We start from the raw sequence: 5,330 nt of genomic DNA on the forward strand, positions 1-5,330 counted from the left end.
TGTGTGTGTCTGTTTGTGTGTGTGTGCCTGTGTTTGAGAGAGAGAGTGTGCGTATGTCTGTGTGTGTGTGTGTGTGTGTGTGTGTGTGTGTGTGTGTGTGTGTGTGTGTGTGTGTGTGTGTGTGTGTGTTACGCACACTGACTCTGAAGGTTTCGATAGTGCCGTCCAGCAGCTGAACCAGGCAAAGCAGGTCCAGTTTTGGCATGTCTGTGTTACCACGGTAACTCTCCCTCCCTCTCAAGACAAACACCCTGCCCTATGCTCGTCACCGAGATGGGACCTGGAAACACACAGACACAAACACACACACACACACACACACACACACACACGCACACACCCAAAAAAATAGTGTCAGATGCTTTCAGGCTGTTGTCTTCCTAAGAAAGCGCGATGACATTGTGTGGTGACTAATATATGTGTGCTGGATGGAGTATCAGGCTGCAGTGAGTAATGCAGCGTGAATGCAAAGGAGTGACTGTGTGTGTGTGTGTGTGTGTGTGTGTGTGTGTGTGTGTGTGTGTGTGTGTGTGTGTGTGTGTGTGTGTGTGTGTGTTAGTAACTCCTAATTATTTGGCCTGGGTCTGAACATGTCCCTTCCCTCTCCCTGCTGCTCTCCCTCAGCTTTTCTCCGCCTTTTGCAGGCAGCTGAATGATAAGAATGTTAAACATTTTCAGAGTTGAACACGCCCATCTACCCTATGACTGATCCCAGATCAGCTGCTGGCAGCAACAGTAGCACAAACAGACACATACATACATGCACCAACAATGGATGCACAAAGTTAATAACTTGCCCGCGTTTGGGAAAACCTAGATGTGTCTGTGTTCGCATCTATATACATGCAAGTGTGTGCACGTACATTTGTCCTGTCTTGGTTTCCAGGTGAATGATTAATGGATCCAGGCCGGCCTGTCTCAGTCTGATTCTGAAAGGACACACAGTGTTTGAGTTAATGTTTGAACACAGTGACACATTCTGAATATTAAAAGAGGGCTGCAGGTCCCAGTTTGGTGACTTGTTTGCCACAATCAGCCCTCACAGAGACATGCCTCTAATGAACTTACAAGTAAATGTTAATTTAACAGCATGTGGATATGACTTCACTGGGTGTTTTGGATCTTGCATTTATTTCTGTTATGTTGAGGTCTGTGCCTAAATGACAGCCACAGACGAATTAATCATTAATTATCTTGCTTTGTAACGCGGTTAACATACAGTTTCTGCCAAAGCCTAAATGTAATGTGCACATAGTAGGATATAAAGCGCTGATGGCCTCTCCTGCTTTCCCAGACGTAAAATAAACAGGCCTTTATTTATGTTGTCAGACTGTCGATAATGAACTCTGCTGTGACCTCGCTGTACTTTGAACCACAGCACTGACAAGAAACCTGTTGACAACCTGAAGTTTTCTACAGCTACACCCAGAAGGAGGAACTCTTCTATAACAAACTTTCCTCCCACCACGGCGGTCCTCGTAAATAACTACAACTTGGAACGAAGTTTTTTGGAAGATAATGTTTAAAAGACAAACAAAGTTGTGTATACCTCAGTTTTCCCGCTGCAGAGACGGATTATATTCCTCAAACTGTCCGCTGTACAGACGTCGGGCGCGTCGGAAGAGCCAGGTATAGTTAGGTAAATATCCGGGACAAGTTTCTCATCCCTGGCTGCGCTGACTCCGCGCGCCCCGCCCCTTCGCCGCGCGCGCTCCCTGGGTGATGCGCGCTCTAGGGGGCGCGCGCGCAAAATTTAGGAAATACTGTACAGGGCATTATTGATCATTGCAAGCTGAATATATTTTTGTTAAGGACCGTTGGTTTGACAACAACAATTATCTGAAGATTTCAGGTTTAAGTTCTTCAAGGTACTTTTACTTTTTTTAATAATTTGTGCATAGTTATTGTTATTATAAAGGTTGGACTAATTATACAGAGGTGCAAGGAGTATTCAGATCTTGTTCTTAAGGAAAATAAGAAGTACCAGAGTGTAGGAATACTCTGTTAGGTAAAAGTCCTTCAATCAAAATGTTACTAAAGTAAAAAAATAAAAAAGTTAGCATCAAAATATACTAATACCAAAAGTACTTATTATGCAAATAGGACCATTTCAGAATAATATATTATACGTTAATTATGACAATTGTATGTATACAAACTACTCACTGACAAAGACTGAAGCAAACGGTTGTTTTTGTGAAAAGGTTGTTTTTGTCTTTTTAAGTGATAATATAAATTCCCATATAAATAATATCAGTCTACTTCAGGAAATCCTTTGGTTTGCTGTCTCCATCTAAAGGACACATGCAGTACTACTCCCCTCATGTGTATTCAACATGTTCCTTATAAATCCATCCGTTATGTGGACAAGCACTGACTTCATTATCTTTTATAATATTTATATTCTGTTGCTGTCTCAAAAGATAAACCCCTAGTCTTGTTCTTGATAACACACTATGCTCTTCACTATCTGTGACATGCCTTCTTGTTTTGTTGTGCTATATTCTTCCTATCGCATATGAATGTAGGCTTACATGATATATATATATATATATATATATATATATATCCATAAGATGTGTAGGTGGCCTACAGTAGGCCTGTGAATAAAAAATAATAAGGATAAGGAAATGTTAATGATGGTAAAAGGAAGAACATAAGATTGTTTCTTGAATGAGATGTAAAAAGAAAGAGAGGATGAAGGCCAGTGATAATGGAGCTGTAATGAAGCCAAACGTTGTGATTGGCTTTATGTTTAATTCTGTAATACAGTTTTGATGTGGTTAAACTTTCTTTCTTGTTATTCTGAAGAACTCAGGTGGGGCTGATCAGCTGCAGTCTCTCTTGGCTGCCTTTGTTGTCTCTCATAGGAATGCTGTCAGATTGTTGAGATGTGTTTGCTGTGTTCAGAGTCACCTGTTGCATCATGGAGCTAACCCAGCCCTGACCAGTTCCTGTCTCGTTAGAGTGATGTGACAAGGGGTGTCAGACTGCTGAGACAAGTTCACTTTAGGGAGACATGGGGAAGACCCCCCCTCAGCCAGCAATTTAACAGAGAGGTACCTCCCCCCTGTTGCTGTCCCAAGATCAGCTTTCTGCAATAGTAAGACACTCTGTACCAACCAGCAGCTCCAAATTTAGAAGCAAAGACACCGGGAGAACTCTGATGTTATTCCAGTATGTGCACTCCATGTCCCATTCATCACACCCTCTCATGCTGTATTTGCACGTTTCCATTTAAATCAATACTTCCTGTGCAATATTTGGGCTTATTTTATTTCATGACAAACTCAATTGTTATCTCCTTTATGCATGGATTATCTATAAATACTTTTTCTTCTTTAATTCAGATGAATAAACTCGTTTTTGAAAGACTTACTAGAAAACATACATGTGTTATTGTTCCCTGGGTACAAGATGAAATGGCACCATTTTAATATTATGGAGGAAGACTCCAGGACATACTGTATATCCAGTGAAAATAAACAAATACATTTAAAAATCCAGAATGAAAAAACACAATACAGTAGAGGAACTTCTTCTGATGGAAGAAATTCATGTTTTACCTCTCTGTCAAGATATTTCCTATCTCTATTTTTATTTGATGAATGTTTGCTTATTTAATTCAGTCTAAAAGGAGGAGAATAGAGTCTGCAAATTCCTAAAAGTAATTTGTATAAGTTAAATGTGATAAAGTTGAGCTGCACATGAGATGACAGCAGCTTGGTCATAAATCAAAAGTATGAAAATGGGCCGGATGGTGTGGACAGGTATATGAGACAGGAGACAGATACAGAGGTGTCATGTGCAGGAATGCTGTCATGACAGTGGTGTCGTTTCCATGACCCCTTAACTATCCTTAGGACAGAAAAATGTGCTGCAAATCTCTGGTTATGTGTGTATAAGAAAAAGAGTAACAACTGATCTGCCTTTGTACCCACATCTTCTGCACCATTCCTTCCCGTGAATATGTTATCATTTGTTGATTTATTTCCACATACAATAAATCATTGGCCTGCATATGCCACTGTTTCCTCCTACTCACATACTTACGGGCAGAGGTGGGAGGAATACCCAGATTGTGAATTTAAGTAAAAGTAAAACTATCAAAGAGCAGTAAAGAGAGAAGTAAAAGTCCTGCATTCAAAATCTTACTTAAGTAAAATTACATAAGTATTCTCGTAAATTTTAGGCCCATCTCCCAGCTACCTTTTTTATCTAAAGTCCTTGAGCGAGTAGTCTACGCCCAGCTGCAGTCTTTCTTAACCACGCATGGCATTCATGTCTGGCTTCAAACCTATGCACAGTACTGAAACAGCCCTTTTAAGAGTTTTTAATGATCTGCTCCTAGCCGCCGACTCAGGCAGCCCAGCTGTCCTGGTGCTGTTAGACCTGCAGCTGCCTTTGAAACTGTGGACCATAGCATCCTGTTGTCGCGGCTCGAACAGTCCGCAGGCATCACAGGCTCTGCCCTTGCATGGTTCAGGTCCTACCTGACAAACCGTAGCTTCTCAGTGCAACTAGGTACCTTCTCCTCTGCTAAAGCCCCTCTTACCTGTGGGGTTACCCAAGGCTCGATTCTGGGCCCCATCCTTTTTCTACTGTACATACTGCCCCTAGGTTCAATTCTCACAAAACACAACATCCCCTTCCATTGTGATGCCGATGATGTACAGATCTATCTGCCTCTCAATTCAAAATGCCAACTCACTACAGCAGTTGATGGACTGCTTAACAGAGATTAAATCCTGGCTGAGCCAAAACTTCCTCACCCTCAACGAGAGCAAGACCGAGGTCATCTTTTTTGGACCCCAACCTCCAGCCTCCCCGGTTGAAATTCTGGGCTCCCTCAATAAAAACATCCTCCCCTCTGTCATGAACCTTGGAGTGACCTTCAATAGCGCTTTTAAATTTGATAAGCAGGTCAGCAATGTAGTCAACACCTGCTTTTTTAAAATACGATTATTGGCCAAGACCAAGTCGTTTTTATCTATTAAAGACCTGGAAAGGGTTATTAACGCCTTTGTTACCTCGAGACTGGATTACTGCAACGCTCTGTACGTGGGTATGGACCAGGCGTCAATTAGACGCTTGCAGCTAGTGCAGAACGCAGCTGCACGTCTACTCACTGACCATAAAAAGCGTGACCACATCACCCCAATTCTGGCCTTACTGCACTGGCTTCCAATTCGGTTCAGAATAGATTTTAAACTCCTTTTATTTGTTTTCAAAGCCCTAAATGGGCTGGCTCCTGCCTATATAGCCAAACTCCTCCATCGCTACATCCCAGGCAGAGCCTTAAGGTCGGGTGATCAGCTGTTGTTGATAGT

At 41.9% G+C, this 5,330-nt stretch overlaps 1 long non-coding RNA gene across 1 annotated transcript; it reads right to left on the reverse strand.

The window, feature by feature from the left end:
* Positions 1–133: 133 nt before the first annotated feature.
* LOC104947862 (uncharacterized) lies at positions 134–1,699 on the reverse strand. Its single transcript, XR_798599.1, has 3 exons — positions 1,550–1,699; positions 864–929; positions 134–280 (listed from the first exon to the last, which is right to left on the reverse strand). It is a non-coding gene; the product is annotated as an uncharacterized lncRNA (long non-coding RNA).
* Positions 1,700–5,330: the final 3,631 nt, after the last annotated feature.

Source organism: Notothenia coriiceps, unplaced genomic scaffold (assembly GCF_000735185.1).
Source record: "Notothenia coriiceps isolate Sejong01 unplaced genomic scaffold, NC01 NC01_scaffold00013247, whole genome shotgun sequence".
In the NCBI taxonomy this organism is placed as follows: Eukaryota; Metazoa; Chordata; class Actinopteri; order Perciformes; family Nototheniidae; genus Notothenia; species Notothenia coriiceps.